Below are 23,183 nucleotides of genomic sequence, written 5' to 3' on the forward strand. Positions count from 1 at the left end.
TGTAATTTACTCACCCCTTTATCATTTAATGGGGTCTTTTATCCAGGATAGAAAGTAAGGGGTCCAATTAGTGGTAGATGCAACAAAAGATCCATGGAGCAAAGGTGCACTGTAATGAGATCACCAAATCTGTGAGGTTATTGGAAGGATCCATATGAATAATTATTTTCTGTGAATTAATGCAGCTCCGTTCATGCAAGTCACTGCCGCAGCGGACAGAGGAGGTGAGCAGAACTAGGAATGATTTTGGAAGTACATGCTTGACTGCTCTTCTCCAGCAGCAGAAAATGGCTGGTCTCAGTGTCAACCAGAGAATACTGTGCATGTCTAGGAAACCTGTAAGGAGAATACCTCCACTACTGGTGGCTACCACGATTGCAGGCTTTTGAAGCCCAAGTGCCACCTCAGCTCTTGAAAACACCACCCCAGCATCATCAACAGAGAGGATGAAGTGGTGAAAGAAGTCCGCAGGGCGAAACTCTGAAGCATGCCGTGCAACTGTATGGGGAAAAAAGTTAACAAACAGGCTACATTAAAATATTAATTGCAGCTCGAGGAACAACATTGGCACAATAATTACTAAAGTAACAGAAGCAACTGGCAAATAATTAAACATACCGTTCGTGTGCCTTAATCAAGCAGGAATAAAAATCGAGGCAAGAAAATATATGCATGTCAAAAAGGAAGAGGACAAGGAGACAGTGGATAAAGGACTTATAATGGAAGGAAGTTAATGTTTTTCAAGGTGCTTGTGTTTTTTATTCTACACCTCATGGGTATTCAATTGTGTTAGAGGCCATATTATATGTTCAAAGCTGTAAGAAAGTATAATAACCTCCAATACAAAAATAGAATATCTATGCAAGACTCTTAAAGATGGGAAAAGCAATACTAAAAACAAGCATTGGCATAGCCAATAGGTCTCGCCTTTGGGACCTACTATGTGTTTAGCCATGCAGCACATTATCACCCACCGGGCAGATTTCTGTAATGGAGTTAGTACTTATGTAAAGTGCTTTGATACCTTCATTCGCGCTACATAATGTAAAAAATAAAAAGTAATTAAAGGAGAAGTGCTTGCAGATTTCTGAGGTGGGGGAGCGAAAAGATGCACTCTTGAGTTAGGCTGTGCCTACCTGCGGTAGATGCTTAGTTTTTCTCCACAACAGTTAGGGTAAAATGCTGATTGCAAATGTTCTTCTGTTTTGTTTAACCAGAAGCATGATCATCCGGTCAACAAATGATTATGCATCACAATGTAGCTATTGACTGAAACCCCACGAGGACCGGTCCCTTCCTACCCAAGACAGGAGTGGTCTTTAAGGAGCTTTAACTACTGTAGCAGCTGCTGGTTTCTTTCCAGGGTAGGCTTGTTGGCAGAGGCCCGCTGATTAGACTGTGCTGACGATTCCACTGAAAAGTAAGATTTCACCGTAATTGATTTGGTTTCTGTTCCTTTGTGTTTTAGAGAAAATGAGAGCGCGCTCTTGTGAAGGTGGGGTGGAGGGGACGCACCTTCTAATGAAAGCGGCAAGGTCTGGAAATGAAACCTGACCCAAAACAGATGGCAGCCTGCGCGCCGCCGCTGCTGGCTCCTATTATATACTGCCAGTACCAAATCAGAAAGCGAGCACAGTATAGTCAGGAGCAGAATTGAAAGGAGGCGAAAGTGAGTTATCCCAGTGTGCAAGTGAAGGCGGGGCTGGAGTATGTTGCATCTTGGTGCCGAGTAACAGATGTTTATTGCCAACCAAATGAATGTTAATTAGTCCATCGACCTCTAGTAGGAAGAAAGGCTGAGCAGACGCGCTGGGATTCGAGCCTGCGGTTGTGATGTCAAACATAAGATTAAAAAGAGTGCTTGCCTTAAAGTTAAGATTGCATTATATATTGCCAGTACCAAATCAGAAAGCGATAATAGTAGAGAAAATCAGGAGCTGTGTGTGTAAGCAGAGGCCTTGCTACCTCTGCCTCCACTGTCAAAACACAATTCTGCTGTCTTCCTCATTCTACAACTCAACAGCAAAGGGCCTAGCATAACAGCAAATGCACAAGTTTCTCATTGCAAACAGAGCATTGGCAGGGCTGTGCGTGTGCATGTGGCATGTGAAGGGAAGGTTGGTTAAAAAGAATGGCGTGAGAAAGAAGCGGGGGCGAGCGAGCACGGCAGCGCGGCGAACGTGCTAATTAAAAACAGATGGTGACATGACCCCGAAGAGATGGAGCCCCTGCTCGTAACCACAAGCTGTAGGCGGATACATTTCCTGGTTAAGTGGGACATGTACCCGCCTTTGCCCAACAGCGTGCTGTCTTTTAAGAAAGACGCACGCAAAGCCCAATAGAAAAAATGCTATAAAAAAACCGCACAAGCGTGTGAAAAGTTTCGCCTATACGAGATTTATTGGCTTTGTCAATGCTTGCATTACTACTGTTTTGAAGTATTCAGGTAATATTGACTTCGGATTATGTGCTTAAAAGCTTTTCTATTAGGAGTTTTTTTCTTTTTGGAAATGAGGGGTAGGTAAATCAACAGATAGCGGGATGAGGAAGTGGTGTTTTTAAAGCGATGGGGTTGTTAACAACAATGGCGGCGGGTGGTGGGTTAAAACAACAAATGCATGTCGAAGGCAGAGCTGCAGACCTTGGAACTGGGGAACCAGGTAAAATTCTTAGATTCAGCACAACATCCTGTAATACTGGGCAAGTCACTTAATCCCCACCCACTGTGTACTCTGAAAAGACTAACATTTATTTTATTTTTTTAAAAGGAGGATGTGTAGTAATGTAAATGATGCTCATGTAAAGCACTTCAATACCTACATGTGACACGAGTAAGGGCTTGGGAAGTGGCTGATGCAGGAGGGTGGGTAAAACAGAGCAAGGAGAAGGATGCAGGAGGGTGGGTAAAACAGAGCAAGGAGAAGGATGCAGGGGGTTTAAAGCAGCGGGAGGGTGTTGTCTAACCAAAAATCTAAGCTACACTAAACTAACCTACATAAATACTATAAAAATATGCACACTGCATGGCTTGTCTAGTAGGGTAGATGTACGAACTGGCATGACTAATGTCTGGTAGAATTTGGATACAGGATTTATATTTGTTTATGGTCTGCAGCCCCAAAACAAGTACAAAACATGGACAGGGCTGGTAAAAGATAGCAGTACTTTAAAGTTGAAATATAAATTCGGTCAAGCATGGTGAACTAATCTAAAAGTGGAAGCATTATTGCAGACCTAAGTGACAAGTAAACGTGAATAATGGGTGGAATGCAGGGTTTGTAGGTGCGGTGAGCATTATGCATATGGGACGGGAGAAGACATAATACACTCGGAAAATTTACTAAAAGAAAGCGGACCTCTCATTTTTGGTTGGTTCTCATTCAGGCCTTCTCCTTGGCACTGGGGAAGCAGGTTTGTGTTGCAGCGCTGGCTCAACATCCGGTGATCCTGGACTAATCACTTAATTCTCCCAGATGTAACAGTAACCAAAAAAAAGTGTGTGTAACCAAACGCTGCTCATGTAAAGTACTCCAATACCTTCGAGGACACGAGACGAGGCTGCAGCTGAGGGGGGGGGGGGGGGGGGGTAAGAGAGCATGAAGGAGGATGTGGTGGGTTAAAAGCAGCATGTGGTGGGTTAAAAGCAGCTGGGGGGTTGTTAAGAACAATGGCGTGGGCAGGAGGTGGTGGGTTAACACACAGGGAGGAGAGAAGATGGCAGTGATGGATTAACACACCTGGGAGAAGGGAAGAGAGCCAGCAGATGCACTTGTGTGGAGTGCTCGATAAAAAAAATAGAAGTATCTTCAGAGTGTACAGCCAGTGGAAGGACAGTAGCCAGTGACCGGAAACTGCACATGGGCCAAACTCCACGCCACGACATGGACAGACAAAGCAGAGCAGGAAGACATGCAGACAACACACTAACCAATCAGAAGCATGTCAATTAAAGCAACATTGGAATCAACCAATGGTAGGTATTAAGAGGGTTGTAAAACCCCTTAAAAAAAAAAATATATATATATATATATATATTATTACAAGAGATTTTAAAAGCACAGAGCAAGCGCCGTGCAGACGAAACCTACAAATGTATAAAGGGCATAGCAGATAACGTATCCCTTGGAAGGCAATTGTATGTGAAGCAATCTGCACATCTAATCTACGGCAGGAAAGTAAAACATCCATTATTCTCATAAGGTTCAGAATGCCAAAAATCAATCATATGAAATTTTTTGAGAATGGTAGAAACTGTACACAACGCCAGTGCTATTAACAGTATTACTCCCTCATCTCAACAGAAAGTAGACAAAGTAAGATACAGGATCATTTTAAATCTTGACAATAACTTTCTCAAGATATCAAAGGGTTTAATATGCATCTAGTTTAGAATAAACCCAATTTCTCAGCCTTCACTCCCATCACTGAACAATTAGGCTCTCCTTTGGGTATCTGCCCAGGGGCGTGGCTAAAAAGCGTTCTGCCAATCTATTTACTCCAGCGGTGAAAGATATTAGTAATGCCCCTCAAGTCTTGAAAGATCCCTTCACTTTTTAAAAGAAAAGCTCTTAATAAAACCTCACCAAGGGCCCGATGTAGGTGGCTAAATACCGGTCGGTAACCTCGAAATTCTGTAAATTTCAGGGTTACCGACCGGTATTTAGCCATTCCTAATGTAGGTTATGATTCGGTAAATACCGAATCGGTAAATGCAATGTAGAAAGCACATAAAAGTGCTTACGTGCTTTAAGAATTTGTTAATTACCACCAACTTCAAGTTGGTGGTAATTAACGAATTCCTTTAAAAATTCACTTTTGAATTTATTTTTTTTAAGTGCCATGTGGCACACATCCATGCCCTTAGGACATGTATGTGCGCCACATGTGCACACAGGCACATTTCAGGGGTGCAACAGGGTGTCCTTTGGACACCCTGGCACCCTTGAAATACCTCCCGGTATTACCCATTCGGTAATACCGAATCGCTAATACAGAATGGCTTTACATTCAATCCTATGGGCCTCCAAGCCCATAGGAATGAATGGGTAGGGATTCCTTATTACCGAATCGGTATTACCGATTCGGTAATAAGGAATAGGTATTTTTTAACGATTCCTTAGCTACATAAATACAGATTTCTTAATAACGAATCGGTAAAATTCGGTATTAAGAAAATCGGTATTTATGGATTATCTACATCTGGCCCTAAATCCGGAAGATCCAGATGAATTTCAACCAAATATACTTGCTACCTTATTTGGCTAAGATACTATTGAAGGTTGTCACCACACAGTTACAAACGTTTGTTGAACTGAACAATGTCTTGGAGAGTACACTAGAAGGATTTAGGACAGGTTAAAGGACTAAGGCTGTAATAACTTATGTGACTGATTACCCAAGAATAATAGCTGGTGCATTTGATACTATTGACCATGGGACCCTGCCTAAATGCTTATGTAGTTTTGAGATCAAAGTCACTGCACTAAAATGGATTAAATGACATTCTAGACAGGTGACAAAGTCCAATTAGGCTAATTTTGTTCAAAAACGACATCCCTGACAGAGCGTCCCACAAGAGTAACCGTTATGCCCCTTTTTTTTTTTCAAATATTGCCCCACCACTGGCACTCAAAACTTTAAAAATTTTAAGTGGACACTTTCTTATATGAAGACGATACTCAAATTATTTGAGTGTAATGACCCAAAAAAATCCAAGCTCTGTCCTTCCTACTAGCTCAGAAGCAGTAGGACAGATTCTTCTGGTATACAATAAATTAACTCTGAGAAAGATTTCCTTGGCCACCTTCCATGGGCAAGTGCCCAGACCCGACTCCTTTCCTTCGCTTCTTTCTTCTCATCAGCGGGCATTTCATGGTGGCCAATGCCTGTTTCCAGTCTCAAAACAGATCATAGCAATTCAGCCTATCTGGAATTTCCAAAAGGAGAATATCAATTGCTTGCAAAAAATACCAAATTAGCTAGTTTGAACAATCGACTTAAAAACATTTGTGCCCGTATCCAGTCATTTGAGAAAGTTACATAGGCTACCTGTGGAGATGTACATCACATGTAAGGCATGATGTATAGAATTATCATGGAACAGCACCTACGTTCCAGATACCACATTTGAGAAATACCACCATTTACTATGCTCTCAGGTCTAGTGCTAATGAAAAATTTGAAGCATCCCGACAAGCTACACCAAGTGGAAAGAGGAGCTGGTTTATGCAGTAAAATTCCTTTAGAGATCCACAGCCTGTCTACACTACTCAAGGTTCAGAGAAGCTTGAAAAACTAGCCTTTTGCCAACTAAATACTTGTTCGTAGCAGACAGTAGACCAGCACCAAGAGACTAAGGGTTAGTTTGCACATTACAAAAATTTCAAAATAAATTAAGCTCAAGTACCTCTTTCCCTTTTGTTGCAGAGTCTGCAAGACTTAGACAGGACAAATTCTCATATATATTAATGTAACTGCACTGGATATGGTGAGCAAGATGCAAAGGATTTGTTTGGTTCATAACATTTTAGTAACATAAGGAGTGAAGCAGCGCAGTTACCTTCATTTGTCAGGGCAAGATACCTCATAAGAGTAAAGAAAGAGTATCAAGGTAATCAACAATTACTGCAGGATCACTGAATCTCAAAGTTATGCAAACTTCAATTGAAGTAGTATTTACTACAAGTAGCAGTATCAATTTCAGTTTTGTCACAATTGCACCTACGATGAACTGCCTACATTAAGCATGCTTGAAGGATTTTTTATAATGAAGTTTGGGTTTAAAGTTCAAGTTCCTATTCCAACACAGTCTTTGTCATCAATACATTTGAATATCAGGTGGGGAGAGAAAAGACAATATTCTGAAAGCTTGACATCCACTTGTTTACCCATTAGGACAGGGAAAGTTCCAGGCTTGCTGCTTAATAATGGAGCCACATGACAATCCCAGCAGTTTCTCATTATACTTCAGGTCTTTTAAACGCTTTAGGACTAAATATTATATACAAGAATCGGCAGAATATTACTAGTTACAATCTTACTAATTTCTTAGGACTGAAAACAGAGGAACTGAAAGAAAGAAAGATGATGGTGCTGGTATGCAGGAAGTAGCCAGGTGATTTCAGAAAACTACAGCTCCTAAACTAAGAAATATTACTCTAAATCTAACAACTATCTCCATCCATCACACTCGATGGTGAAAATAGAACAAAATTCGCCAACCTTAAACCTGCTGTAGAATTGTTAATGGATATCCTCTGCAAATATAATTCCCAGGTAAGCTAGTTCAGTGGCGCCAAGTAGAAAAATAATGAAGGGATTGCAATTTTAAAAGAGTGTAGCATACAGCAAGTAAAAAAATTTGACCCCGCTGAGAAAACATTCTTGAAACAAGCATTAACAAAGCCAACAGTTCTGACTTCCACAAGTGTGTAATATGTTTTTGCAAACATACGGAAGAGGCAAAAACAAATTGGCAAACATTATTCATAAAGATAAAGGAGCTTCCCAGCGACTTAGGTGCACAGACAGGGACTCCTCTATAAGTAGTTGTGCACATGACCAATCGAAAGTCCACCAATCTCAGTGCAAGACAGCTGAGTGAGCTGACACACTGCAGCAAGCTGTAAAATGGTGGAAGCAAAATGACACTTTAGGAGACCAAAGGCTGAAGACCGGGGGAGGGGAGAGAGACCGAGTCAGAGAGAAAGGCTGACATTAAGTTAAAGCAGTCTCTATGCCAGACCTGACCACGTTTTCCTAACAAATATAGTAAAATGTAAAAATAACAGTATATGCCACAATAAGAAGTCATTCAAACAAAAGGGCAACCCAATATTCCCTTATGAGCTTCTGGTATCTAACTATAGTATGATAAACTGCAGATAAGGGAGTAATTCAAAAGAACAGATGTGACATCATTAGGAATGGTGGGCGTAGGGCTCCGCTCGCGGAGTGTACGTAGTGCTGCCTGCTTCGAGGTTCACGAAGTAGGTGTAGCAGGCAGCGCTACGCACACGGCGGAGCAGAGCTGCCCGCCACCCATTGAAAAATAATTTAAAGTATTTTAAAGTAAGTAAAATGCCTTACCTGCGGTGCGGCGTCCCGGGGCTCCCTCTTCCTGGCTCACGGCAACTTCTTCTCACAAATGCGCATGCGGACGCCCACGCATGCGCATTTCTCGTGAGAAATGCACATGCGCGGGCATCCGCGCATGTGCATTTGTGAGAAGAAGTTGCCGTGAACCAGGAAGAGGGAGCCCCGGGACGCCGCACCGCAGGTAAGGGATTTTCTCTTACTTTAAATTATTTTAAAATTAGGGCGAGCAGGAGGCGCGTAGTGGGGCTACGCGGAGCGCGCGTAGATTTGGCCACACTATGCGATGCTCCACGTAGCCCCACTACGCCCTGGGTTAATCATTAGAATGCCCAATCAGTGGCATCAAAATCTAATTTTAATCATTCAGATATCACAGTTTAGAACAAAATTGGACCATGAATCCCAAGTAAAAAGAAACGTATGTAAGATGATTAAGTCAGAAAAAACACGTATTCATAAACTGAAACCAATTGGGTCCAATATAAATGATATCCAAATTTACATTGACAATGCATTATCCTAATATAAATACATTGTTCAATGATTCCATCTGTCAGTGTATAAGTAACCCACTCCCAAGCAAAGTAATGCAAATGTCAGTCTTTTTTGCAAGACAAAACTCTGCGTTGATGGGGAGTAGGGCTTGACGGCATTTCGATCTGTATTGGTATCATCTACGAGACCATCCTCAGGATCAGCAGGATTGTATTTGGAGATACATAGATGACCCCACCAGGACGAATTAAAAATTAGAAAATTAACTAGCAAATGTTACAAAGAAGCATACCTGTTTGAGATTTAATTCACCTGCTGTGATAATAGTGGAAACCCATCACCTATTGCTTAAAACCTAATCCAGTAAAGAAAAACAAAGAAATGAACTAAAACCACTAACGGGATAAACCAAAGTTCAAGACAGTGTTCTACAGTCAAAGTCTTAAAAATATGAAACAGCATGCAACCATAAAGTGTTGCAGATTCACCTGGTACCTTTGCAAATGAAGGATCTGATCAGAAAAAAGGAGGCAGAGTCTCTAAAAAACGATATCAAAGCATTAAAAAGAGGCCCACATATAAGGGAGAGCAATTATTCCAGTGTTGCGGCACAGACTCACCTCTTCAATATTAATCATTAGAAAGCACTTCAATGATGGGCGGCCCTGTAGAAACATATTAACACAATCAATACCACTATGACGCTGTGTACAACAAAATGGTCAAGACAGTAGGGGCATCAATGAGAAGAACCCAATTCAAACAGCAGCAACCATTCAATGGTTGTTATACTCGCAATGAAAACTGGAGTGTACAGCTTTCCTGGATTAACCTGACTTGCTTGGGAATTCAAACTAATGAGATAAGCATGCATGGCACCAGTGAGAGGATCATAATTACCAGACAACATTCTGTGGCGACCATCTTCAGGGATATCAATGTCAGTGAACCTTAGGATGGCTTATAAACGGCAATGCCCAAGAATTGCTCAATCAAGGCTAAAAATGTGTTCAATAATCACGACAACTAGTATTGCTGTACAACTCTACAGCGACACTAGTCATGATACTGCAACCACTAGATCGTATGTAGTGCAGGGCCCATCTTGGAAGGCAAATGTGACTGTGGGACTTTATGCTATAACTTAAATAAACAAAGAAAATGGAAAAAGGGGGACAAGGAGAGTCTCTGTCATAACAGTTAATGTTGCAGAACCATAAGTCCACATTCAATGTAGCGGCCATCTATATGGTCTATTCGTATTGCAACGGTTTAATCTCAAGTCTGTAATTTGACAGTAACAAAAGAACAGGAATTACTTCGAGTTTATATCACTGTGTCATGCATAATTAACTACTGAAGGTTACTTTACCTCAATGTTAACTTGCTTATGTGTAGTAGCGGAGAGACTACTAAGGTGGTCATATGTGCAAAGAGCAAAACTGTGCATAGGGTTACTAATGTTCATATAATTAATTCAATTATACATTTCCGCTCTCAAAACATCAGCAATATTTTGGCAAAGAACAGAAAAGTGTCAATGGTTAAAAATTAACCATATTCACTATAACATAACACGTGGTGTACAATGTTGTTATAATTTACATCCGGACGAATTTTGAAAGGGGAATATACTCAATCATAATAACAGAACTAATATGTTCCGGAACAAACCGATCATAGTAATGCAAACAATACTATCATAACTTAAATTGATGCATTAATTACATTTATATTAAGTGTTTGATGAGATTTAACAAAAAGCTAGAAATTGAAACAATGGGGACCACAACTGTTACCCAACTGGAGTGATAGCTGAACCGACACAGAAATTACCTAATGGCTGGGTACAAGCTATGTTACTCAAACAAATCAATAGTCGTAATAATGCAAACAATATAGTGATGACTTAAATTGTTGTATTCAGTGGATTGACATCAAGTGCTTGATGAGATTTAGGAATTGAACTAATAAGGCCATTAATTGTTACCTATTTAGAAAGATAGATCATTTCTGCATCAATTCAGCTAACACCCAAGCACAAATTATAATGTTGGCGAGGTCTGCCATCCAAAAAAAAAAAAAAAAAATCCAAACTTATCCCGACGTGGTCAACCTTCTAAATCCACTTATTCTCACAGACAGTCCGAAGTTGGTCAATATTCCGAGATCTGGCCATGGGTTTGATGACATATATAACTCACCATCTGATCTCTTTATCAGAATGCATGCAATGCTCTACTAAGGGTGTGTGCTCCATTTTGCATCTCACTCGTGACTGATGTTGTAGTATGCATTTACGAACAGGTTGTGTTTTACCAATGTACGGTAAACTACATGGGAATTCAATGCAATAAATCACATTATGTGTGTTGCATTTTGAAAAACTTTACTGTGAAATTCACAACTTTTAATGGTAAACATTTTACAGTGTTAGTACTTTTGCAAGCAGTACAGTTGGTGCACCTGAAATAGCCTATGATAGGTGGCAGATTAAAATAATGTTAGATGGTTTATTTAGTGGGTTCCACATAGGCTTTAACATGCCGATTTTTCAAGTTAGAGCTCCTTTTAAAGGTAAACATTGTTTTTTTCTGAAAATGCTGAATCTTTTCCAAGAGGAGTTCAGTGTTTGCAAACAATTCTTTTAATCTTGTTTGAAAGTGTGCCAAATGTAAAAACACAAACTAATCAAGACTGTTTAGAGTGATCTTTGATTTGCAAAAGTCTCTGTAGTACCATGCTCTCTTGAAGGATCTTCTCAACAGTCTGAGGTATCCCCTCGATTTCAATTTAATCAACACATTTTTGGGCTTCCAAAAAAGTAATGATTTTTTGGTACAGTTGCACCGTAAACACAAAAATTGGCGAAAAGGAAGATTATCCTTCTGAGTCTGGGGATGATGACTATCGTATTTAATCAGAGTGTACCTAGCAGTTGGTTTGGTGGACAAAGATTGATATAGTTTACCTTCAACTTTAATAGTCACATTCAGAAAACGTAAATTGAATTAATTGTGTTCAAGTGTAAATCTGAAATTGGGGTTCAAGTTGTTATCCAAATTGTGGAAAGTAATGAGTTTCAAGGGTCACATGCCAAATCATGAAAATATGGATGTCGCGCATCCATTTGTTGATGAAGGATTTAAATGGATTGTTCGAAATAATAAATTTGGTTTAAAAAGGGCAACAGTACGTTTCCTAATCAAAGGGGTAGGATCTCTGGGGAGTTTTCTGTTGTGATTAGCATCATCAAGTTATTTTAATATTTCACTGTTTAAGACAATTTAACCATTAGAACAATCCCTCCACTTTCGTCACAAGGATTAATGATCCTTTCTTGGAGGGATTATAAATTATGTAATGCTTGATGTTGGTATTTAGAAAAGTTATATCAAGAATAACGAGAACCTATAGAGAGGTGATCGATATCTGTTAAAAACAGCATTTTCTAAGGTTATCACCTCTCTGGAGACCATATGGTTGCCTGGACAAAATGAAGGATTACATAGCCCCATTGTATCAAATATGGGGACTGGGTAAATCTTGAAAATATAATGTTCAAGGTGAATGGATTAGAAAAAAAATGTCCATTCACTAAGTCTCAAAAGGATAGTTTTTACGAGTGGGGACAAACGATAACCCAGCCGATAGAACAAAACTTTCCAAGTCAGTCAGGATGTGTGAGAATAGATTCAAAATTATTATGGAGTGATCAGTTTCTACCATTCGTATTACTGATTGCACGTCTGTTCCTGTCCTGGGGTGTATTGATTCCTGTGTCTCACTCCTCTCCCTCTCGATCTCCGACAGGGACCTGGGCCTCTGTGATTCTGGCCTAAAAAAGCCTGTCTGGATGTAGATGGTTGATCACTGCAACCAATGGTATGAGAGATGCTTGATGTTTAATCAGAGTCTGAACCAGTATCTGAAAAGGTGACCTTTGTAGGAGGCGGAGGGAAGGAAATTGTCACTTGTGGAAAACCCTTTCTTAGATACGGGTATGTTCTTTCTTCATTATATTTTTTATATCTTTCTTTAATTTTTCAGTTTTCTTGATTACATTATTGTGTTTCAATTCTTTAATGGCAAGTTCAACCTCCTCAAGGAGAGATTTGGAATTAGCTATGGACTGATCACTGCTAATTTTTTTCTCTAGATCTTCTATCTCCTTAATGATCAATTTGATACATGTTTCAACGCTGTGTCAATGCTGAGGACCATCCATGCCGGAGAGCATTTATTTGCAGCAAAGCTGAAACCTATTTTGAACTCCTCATCTGTGAAAATAATTGGTATTTATTTCACCTGAAGAACCACAGGGATAATGTTAGAAAGTAAACAAACTGGACATGGAGCTCTTTTCTAATCAATTTCTTTTTTAGTCTCTCTAGGAGAGATGTATCTCAGTCATGAGGCTGTTGGCTATGGTGACGTTTAACACCTAGTAGTGAAGGTCCTTTTGATATTTTTCAAATGTACTCATCTGAAGGTAAGGTTTCGGCTACAGACATTGGCGATTTTGAAAGAAAATTTCCAAACAAAGAAAAAAGGAGAATTAAGATGAGAAAAAAAAGCTTGTTTTAGCAAACTGCCCTAACAAACATTGTCCGCACTATAAGTAATTCAAACAAAAGGACGACCCAATATTCTCTTGGGAGCTTGGGAATCTAACTATAGTAAAGTAAACTGCTAAGTGAGTCATTCAAATGAACAGAAATTTGAAAGATAGGACATGATTAGAATCTCTTGTGTCATTTTGTTAGCGGTGTTTAGTACAAAATTGGACCATGAATCCTTAATCAGATGCATATTATGTCCTTCAATTGCAACGGTACTAGGTGAATCCGCAACACTTTATGGTTGCATGCCGTTTCTTAGTTTTAAGGCTTGGACTGTAGAACACCAATTTGAATATTGGTTTATTCTGTTAGTGGTTTTGGATTCACTTCTTTTGTTTTTTTCTAATTGGACTGTGTTTTAACAAACTGTTGATGGGTTTCCACTAGTACCACAGCAGGGGAATTACATCTCAGACAGGCATATTTTAATCAGTTCTGGTGTGGGCATCCATGTATCGCCACATAAAATCTTACTCGCCCAGAGGATGGTCTCGTGGATTGATAACTGCGACCGAAACGTCGATAAGCCCATCTCTCTGGTGCAGTTCTCTCCATCAGCGTGAACTTTTCTCTTGAAAAAAGATGGACATTTACATTACTTTAGAGAGGGTTACTTATATAGATGGAATCATCAACGATGCATTTTTATTAGCATACAGCGTTGTCAATGTACATGGGGATATCATTTGTATTGGACTCCATCATTTTCAGTTTATGGATACGTTTTTTTTTTATTTAATCATTTTACACCAGTCTGTTTTTTTACGAAGGATTCAAGGTCCAATTATGAGCTAAACAGTAATATAAGAATGATACAAATTAGTTTTGATGCCACCGAATAGGCGTTTTAATCATCTCTTTCAAATTTCTGTACTTTTCGAATGACTCCCTTATCAGCAGTTTGCCTTACTACAATAGGAAATCACCAGCAAGAATCTTCACCCAACTTCATGCAAGTGGAGGCTCTGCTAACTATATTAAAACTTCTAGGAACAGAAGCTAGACTTAGTGAACAAGTCTGAAATGTCTAACAGTGGGTTAAGTTTATTCAGGTACCCTTCACGTCACTCCACTGATCTCTCCAAAAATATTCATTATCGGGAGTCGCAAGGGGCCTCCTTAATTTTTTGTCTTTGTACCACCCCAAAATGGCCCGGGGGTGGGGTAGTCTGTACAGTCACTGACTCAAGCACACACTCACCCACACAGCCACTCATTTACCCACTCACTCACCTATACTGCCTTTCACATACCCAGGCACTCACCCATATGCCACTCATCCACTCACTCACCCACCCACACAGCCATACACACACTCACCACCCCATAGAGTAACTGACTCACCCACTCACTCATCCATACAGACAATCTCACACCCCTTCACCCACCCACACAGACAGCCATACAGGTACTCAGACAACCAATCACCCATACAACCACTCATACACACAGCCATACAGCTACTTAAGACACCAAGTGACAGACTGTTACAAACATTCACACAACCAGTCACTCACATGCATTCAAAGAGACACCTAATCACTCACTTATACATTCAGTCATGCACCGACTGAATCATATCCCTCTGATTCACCAATACACCTTGGTGTACATATATTTAACAATCAAACTTTAAAAACAGTCACTTGATTATGTCGTCAGTTACGTCACTGACCATGTCATGAGTGATGTAATGTGTGAGGTCATAAGCAGTGCATTGCAGGAGCGCGAGTTATAGTTTGCTCCGCTAACTATAATTGCTAAATTTCACTGGTTTTCTACGAGTGAAAACTGAGCCTAACTATAACGTCTCTGTATCCTTGTGAGGTGGGCGGGAGAGGAGAGATAGGGAGGGAGGTGTGGTGGGGGGGCGGGATTCTTCATTTTACTCAATGGCACTTGCCACTGGGTAGTTCTAGTTAGGACCACTTTTCCAAACGAAAAGCCATTTTTGGTTTGCTATTACTTTTGGTACAGTTTGATGAATCTAACAAAACTTTCAACAAAAGTTAATCCACTGCAGCGCAATCCTGGAAAGTATAAGGTGATCTGTCAAGCAGGGGGGGGGGGGGGGTCGAAGAAAAAAAGGAAAAAAAGCACGGAGTTCCAAAATTTGTTTTCCTCATTTGTTTTTCAATAGACACCTATAGACAAAACAGCTAAACTGAATTACAACGAATTTGGCAGAAAGCTAGATCGTGGTCCAGAAAGCGCACTTTGTGTTTTGCTCTAAACCCATTTAATAGATTAAGAAATTAAGGCTGAAAAAAGTGTATATTTCACGTCGCAGAGCAGACTATGTCTAGATAAGACCTGATTGGCTGCCACTACATCAAAGAAAGATGTGGCAGCAGCCATCTTAGGATTTGTGGGCGGCAGGGGCATAGTAACTAACTCACTCACTTGCCATGCACCTCCAATTACCTCACATAATAATTACATCACTCATGTTCTAGGACACCACTGATAACATTATTGCAATGTCATCATTGATTAATAATGTGCATGGCAGAGGTGCTAGTTACAATTACTTCATAACTATAACCGGTGAAATTCAGTGGATTTGTTCATCTAAAATAGTATGATTTACCTGTCATTTTCACTTAACTATATATAATTAAGGCTCCCAGTTTTCCTGTTTTTACAAATAAATACACAGAAAACAAAGTGTCTTCGGTATATTTATTTTTAAAAGCAGAGAAATCAAAAAAATTGTGCTTCTTGTGGGTTACTCTATGCTGTCCTTCATGAATTCCAGGTCAACAGCTGAGCACAAAGACAGCATGGGGAGGTGATGAATGGGATGAGATGTCCTTTAATACAGCAATAGCTTAACATATTTATATATAATGATAATATTTACCTGTGGGTGCAAGTGTTATTTTCGGCTTCCTAATTTGCTAAAATTTGACAGGCATCTAAGTATGAGTGCAAGTTAATCAGGTTAAAAAAAAAAGTGGAAATATACCATTTTACAATTCCATTTACTCTCAAAACACAAAATAAATAAGGGTAAATATCAATAACATGGGAAAAAATGAAGAATACAGACGAAAAGTTTAAAAAAAAATTACCATAAAAACTAGAGCCCTAACTAGGTCACTTTAACCTTTGTTTTCTTCAGTATACACATATATAGTTAGGACTAACTTTTCCCCGTAGAAGAACCATTTTTTGTTTAGCCAATAGCTTTGTTGCTGTTAGATGAATCATCATGAAATGCTCAAACTAGTACACAAAATTACTTAAGCTGCAGTCTGGAAAATCTGGGGCTGATTAGTCAAGCGGGGGCTAAGGGGTGGGGTCCCAAACGCTTTTTCCCATGCAATATCTATGTGGATTTAGCAGTTTTTAGACACTGCTACATCCCAAACCGCTGAATGGAATTACACCAAATTTCGTAGAACGCTAGATCTTGGTCCAGAAAGGGCGCTTTTTAAGTCTCGCCTACCGCAGCGCGCATGATCTGCTCTAGGAGAGGGCCTCTTGCAATCACTCCAGACCTTCACTCGTGCGTGTGGCGGCCTGCGGGAGCGAGCAGAGGCACGCAGGGCATCTGTTCTGCATCATGGTCACTTTCTCAGCCGTGTAGCCACGCTTGTTACCAATAGCTGTGAATTCCCTTTGTACCAAATTACTACGCCTTGTACATTGCTTTGCTTCTCCAAACTAAATAAAGCTCACCCTATACAGGAATTTTTACATATCTCTGCGGACTCCTGTGTCAAATTGACACCATAAATTATTTTCATTGGCTTTTTTACGTTTGCTTCAATGTTGGACCAAGACAGTCATGCCTAGAAATTGTACCCGATTAACCAACATGTGTGTGTGTGTATCTGCAGCATACATCATGTAACCTTCATGTTGTACTGTAATTCTAGCGCTTAAATATCCCATCAAGCAAACCAATGTTCACCTTCTTGCGCAGGATATGATGCAAAAAGATCTAAAAGTGACTGACGCATGTCGTGGTAAAACTGATTACACATTCAGTAATGCAATCGGAAGTTCGATACTAATGTATTCAAGTCATCTTAAGTGGTATACTGCACGATAATGCGATTGTATCTACTGGAAAGGCCATACTGCCCTCCCTCCCTCCGGCGAACACTGCAACAGCAAATAAATTGTTTTGTACCTTTGAAAGCCTGCGGCGAACGTTGAAGCAGCCACTTTATTAAATATTAATTTGCTATTGTAGGCTGGAAGCTGAAATTGTTACGAACTATCTAGTAAAATATAAAGCCCCAGCATTAAATACAATTCTTCAAGGAAAAGGGGATGGTTGTGTACACTTGTCCCTCCACCTTCTATTCTGGCTTTATAAAATTGCTTGCTGGGGGAGAAAACAATACAGAAGTTATAAACAACTTATGTATTTCAAAACCATCAATAACGCCTCTTTTTGTATGAAGCCAAGACAACTATGCCGTCTGAAGAGGACCTGCATTTTGAAAACGCCAGAAGAGCAACCAGAGCCGAGAAAGAGCAGGAAGAGCGAGGAGTAGCGCACCAGACACCGAGAGCACGGACGATTGAAAAAGAAAGAAACGAGCAAGACGTACAAGAGACAAGTCATCCCCCGTGAGCTGGCACCTCATATAACACGGCAAGACAAAGAAGACAAGTCCCCTTTTTTGATGGAATTGAAAAAATATAGACCATGTACATCCATTTTTTGACCAAATTGATTTTTATTTTTTTTTAAACAAGGCTTATTTTGAACAAGCATTGGCATAGCCAATAGGTCTTTCGTTTGGGACCTTATAAGTGTTTAGTTATCCAGCACAATATCCTTGGTGCAACATCAACTGTTGCATGGCTAAACACTTATAGGGTCCCAATTGGCTATGCCAATGCTTGTGGTTACTTGCTGTAAATATGTTCAGTAGTTTTGGAGTTATTAAAGAAAAAAGAAATGTGCATATCTAGGGACACAAATCCTTTGCAGATCTACTCGTGGGGATCCGGGCGAAATGCATGGCCTTAAATGAGTGCCCGACAGCACCCACCGCCCCTTTGAGCGCGCCTGTCCGCCAACGCTCTGAGCGCGAGGGTCTGAAGTGTCAGAATGAGTGCATATATATTTGTTTTATTTTACAGTCAAATTTACACATCTGCCGTGAACAGTAAGGCTGGGAGCCACCGGCTAATCTTTTGATGAACATATCACTAATGGAGCATCCTATGTTTAGGTTTCAAATTGCTAGAAAAAGTACGCTAAAAAGTAGCAAGCACACTATTTGCAGAACGTACACTATAGCTCAAATTCTTTCAACGTATACATTCAGTTTCCTAGTTTAACGGTGCTCCATTCTGCAGATTGTGTAGCAGCTGATTAAATGAATACCTTGTCATTCAAAAATGTAGTAAAGAGAAAAACAAAAATGCAAATATCACTACTGAGAAATACACTAACGACCTTGGATACTAAGGGACATTAGGCAGGAGAGATCGGTCTGCGCTCAGGTGCCTGGCACGTCTTACTCTAGAGTCCCTGTGGAAAACTGCCAGACATGATCTACAATTCAAGACAAGGACATTTCTCGTTCTTGAAAACACTGGTCACACATGCATACGAAGCAATGCTACTATTCTAACAGATAACGTAGGTGCTAAATTTTAATACGGTTCCACTCCTAAACGTCTTTGCATCTCGAAAGAAACATAGACAAGAACCCAAATCATCACACGAAAAAGAATCTGCAGTGACATTTAGTTATCGGGTTTGTATGCCTCGAACTGGAAACAAGCCGCACGCAGCGGAGGAATCACATTTCAAATTTATAAATTCGCCACCATCACCAGGATAAACGAATACCGAGTTAATCGCCTCCGAGTGATCAAAAATCTGACCTGGCTTGTTCATCTTATGGCAAGTTCCCTTTCCGGCCGAGCTGCTTTGGCCTAAAAGCACTCACCAATGTAGCAGTCCTCACAAGCCCCAGAGCCACGATGAGGGACACTTCTAAAGTTACATCCAGCGCACTGCCCCCTGGGAGGAATTCTATGACCTACCGACGCTTAAAATAAGGACCCCCAAGTATAGTATTACGACGGGGCCGCCTCCTGTCTAAACGCATTTCCGTACACACGCCTTGGCTTTGTTATGCTGCGTTACCTGTGTGTAAGGCGATAGCTCGACGGGTGACCTTTGAAACTGAAAACCAGCGTAAAGGCTGGGCGACCTTGTGGTACAACTGCAGGTCATTCGCTGGCAGAGCGTAGTCTTTTCCTGAATTAATACGATCGCCAGATAAAAGTAACCAGTGTCCACGGACTTTATCTGTAGCTGGGAAGAAAAAAAAACCATTCCTTTAAAAGAGTGTATAACAAAAGAAGCAAGTTGGGTTTAAATTGGAAGAAAGGTTATCGATCGAAAGAAATGGCAACACTGTTGACCATTTTTCTGTTGCAACAATGTATCAAAATGTGAGAATAAACACCAACTGGTAAAACAGCTGTGCATGCCGCCGCGAACCAGCCAATTGCTGCAAAAACACAAGAGGCCAAAGTGAAAAGTTTTATGTGGAAGTGCACAGGTCTAAGTGCCATGCACGCAAGAACCTCCTGTGATTTATGCTGTAATAAAACACTATACAAAAGACGAAAACTTGTAAACAGCGCCTGAGCTGAACACGTGATTGTGACACGACGCCGATAATTATTTCCTACCCCCCCCCCCCCCCCCACACACACACACACACTACTGGGAGTTTCAATAACGTTCACAAGCAAAGCTGTCATTCTGCGGGTTGCCACGGGTTTCTAATCTAATGTAGGAATAACCTTCAGGCAATACAAGTATCACACCCTATAGACAACACGCGGTCCGGCTGAAAGCTAGTACCAACACACTTCAACTGCATAGCTCCAGCCATCAATCAAAATACTGAACTCTTATTAACAATCGCAACGTGCCGATCCGATGTCTCGAGTGTTGGAAATACAACGTTCTTTATATTGCGCGTGCAATTAATCTCCCCAGGGGGAGGCGGGGTTCAACAAAAAAAAAAAAAAACTGTGTTGTATATATCGGTCACCTTGCAAAGGCGCAATCCTGTAATCACCTACGTGCTACATTCTTGCGGCCCGATCTATCCCGTGCAAGGTGAAATAAAGTTTGACAATACATCAACTTGCTAACAACCCCCCTCCACACCATCACGAGAAAACACTAGAAAAAGCCGTCAACTGCGAGAGGTTTGAGGGTGGAATTCTCTGTCACAAAGAGAGACCAAGGAGTGGCTCACGGAAAGTTAAAACTGTTGTGTCAAGCTAAGAGTCTATGCTGTGTAGCTTATTTATGACATTTGCATTGTCTCTTACTTTAATTACTACCAGAGTATATCGAATTTCGCACCAGATATTTGCTTTACCTTACGTTTACAATACACAATTCAGCTGGTGTGTTCTGCCTCCTGCTTGGGTATCCAGTTGCAAGAAACGTGTAGGCAGTTGATAGACCGTATACACACACATGCGGACAAGGACAAGACTTGCATCTCAAATTATAATTCATTTAAAGGAGCACTGGCTAGTGGCGATAACAGGTCACGAAGCATGGCATACATTAACCAGTGAACAGACTAGTAATAAATAATCACTTTTCACTCCTACTGAAGGTCGCGTTAATAATTTTGACTATAAACCAAAACAACTAGACAACCAGCCCCTGGTCACAAATTAGGGCACAGAGACAGTTAAAAGTTGAATGAGAAAGCAGGAGCACCAGGCAGCAAATCTGAGACAAAATAGGAGGGACAGCGTGACTGAAGGGGACAGTCCGAGACAGGCCTGACACACACGCCAAATAAGGTATTATCACGCCCTGACAGACATAACAAAAGTAACAGATTGGACCATAAAGCCTGAAAGATGGACACAGGAGCAAACAAACAAGCTACGTTACATCCAGGCAGAAAGGGACGCGTTCAAGGTGAGACTACAAGCAGTACGAAAGAGACAAGCAAGTAAGAGGCGGGTACGCAGGCGTGTCTGCAATGCAAACACGCACAGACAGGTGTCTACGGTCACACGCACCGCTACGCTTCTCGGTCTAGCCACGCCGCATTAAGCAGAGAAACTGCTAACACGGGATACATATATTACCTTTCTTTCTCCCCCTCGCCCTCCTGCCCGCTGTGCACTCACTGTGTGTCCGTCAGTCTCCTGTCGCCTCTCCCACGTGCAGCCTGCAGAGCATACACCGCCTGGCCCAACACATTCAACACCACAAGCCGCAACACACGGCCCTGCGTCACCGCATTCAGCATCGCGAGACCAACGAGGTCCTACACTCAGGCTAGCGCGAGAATATGAAAACAAGCTCCGTTTCAACATGACGCCTTTCCATTTTGAAATGGTGCTGGGTCTGACGCAGTGGCGAATCCAAAACTAAAAACAAACGTTGAAACACCTATCGACCTGCTATAATCATGTCTGCTATAATACATTGAAACAACACTACAATGTAAAACATGTTGATGCTAGTTTATTGTTTCGAATGCTTGCCATATAATACTAACTACATGTGTGTTTCCAATTTCATTAAATGTAATTCTGTGAATATGTGCGGAATGCTTGTGGCGATAACACGGCTCTCATTCATAACCGTGAAGTCTAGTGTGCTGATGATGGTAATCTGTTTTCCTTGCGTGGCACTAAAGATCTGTGATGTCCCACTCGTAATATATCCTAATAACTCCTAATAATACCTTCGGGTAATGTCCGCGCTTTATAAAAATGCACTAAATAAATAAATTAAATAAAAAATAATATCTAAGAAGAATCCCTACAGAAAACGCATCTTGGCGACGTTTATGTGCGTGAACGTGGCCGCCATCTTTAACCTACCAACACAGGTTTATTTTTCACAAGCAGACCTGCAGCGATCGAACAATTATTTTAGAGGAAAGAAAATATCATTTGTCTGGCATGAGATTTATTTTTCTTCAAAAAAATTTCTCCCACTTACAACCCACCCAATTATCGCCAATTATTTACGTGAACCAACATATTATCATCTTAGTTAACTGCTGTTGCTGCGATGGATCAGAACACCATCTCATCGAATACTCCACCAACTTTCTTTAGGAAGCGACTGCTCGAAGTTTAACGTGAACTGTGAACATTTTTACCTCTTGCTCAATGACACATTTATTTTACCTCCTTAGCCAGCAGCTGATTTGCTAATGTTTTCCCCTGTGTCGCACGTCCGCAAACCTAGGGAAAAGCAATTGTAATACAGCGTTGATGTGATGAATATAGATTGTTACTGCCATCTCTCGCAGTTAGGTAGCAGGTGCTGTAGCGTTTCTCATTTAAATAACCTTGGAAGAAGGAAAACCTGCGTTGCTTTTAGCAAGACTGCGAAGTTGGGCAATGCTGGCTACTTTATTAATATAGCCCACTTGGCTACTTTATTAATATATCCCACTGAGCTAGCTTAGACAGTAAGGTAGATCAATTGAGCTAAGCTTCCTCAGCAAAATATCAATTTCTATCCAAGTCCCAGCTTCAATATGACCTAGAAGTTTACATGGAAAATGTTAAAAGGAATTGAATGTACGACTGACTGCAATATTAGAACATTAACACAGTTCCACCTCCACTATATGTTTCCAAGACGTCCAAACCCTCTTACCATCTGCCAGGTTCACCCTGTCTGCCTCTAGACATGTCTTACATGCCAAGAGATCCGAATCCGGCTAGAGATTCCCGATTTTCAAGCAAAATATTGTATAATTATGGCTGTCTCCCAGGTCCCGACTGAATTTGCCTCTGTTTAAATAAAAGTCATCGAGCAATAAGAACAACCACACCATTATTTGCACTTAGCAGTAAAGGTCACTTTATTAGGCCAGGCAACAGAAATAAGCATCTTGCTACAATAACAATTATTGGTACAAAAATACCCCATTGTCATTACTCTTTGAAACTTTTTTGATATACAACTAAATATTC

The 23,183-nt window shown here is 40.7% G+C and overlaps 1 protein-coding gene across 8 annotated transcripts in view; it reads right to left on the reverse strand.

The window, feature by feature from the left end:
• The window catches only part of AKAP1 (A-kinase anchoring protein 1), a 406,823-nt gene extending 385,313 nt beyond the window's left edge, over positions 1-21,510 (reverse strand). The window contains exons 1-3 of one of the 8 annotated variants that reach the window (XM_085649533.1): positions 21,372-21,474; positions 13,693-13,785; positions 9,213-9,257 (exon numbers count right to left, since the gene is read on the reverse strand). The gene's annotated coding sequence lies outside the window, so the exon portion shown is untranslated. Of the gene's footprint in view, positions 1-9,212; positions 9,258-13,688; positions 13,786-19,073; positions 19,360-20,596; positions 21,206-21,329 lie in introns of those variants that run through there. The other 7 variants (XM_085649534.1, XM_085649532.1, XM_085649530.1 and 4 more) reach the window with 7 other exon arrangements.
• Positions 21,511-23,183: the final 1,673 nt, after the last annotated feature.

This window comes from Triturus cristatus, chromosome 3_2 (genome assembly GCF_964204655.1).
Source record: "Triturus cristatus chromosome 3_2, aTriCri1.1, whole genome shotgun sequence".
Classification (NCBI taxonomy): Eukaryota; Metazoa; Chordata; class Amphibia; order Caudata; family Salamandridae; genus Triturus; species Triturus cristatus.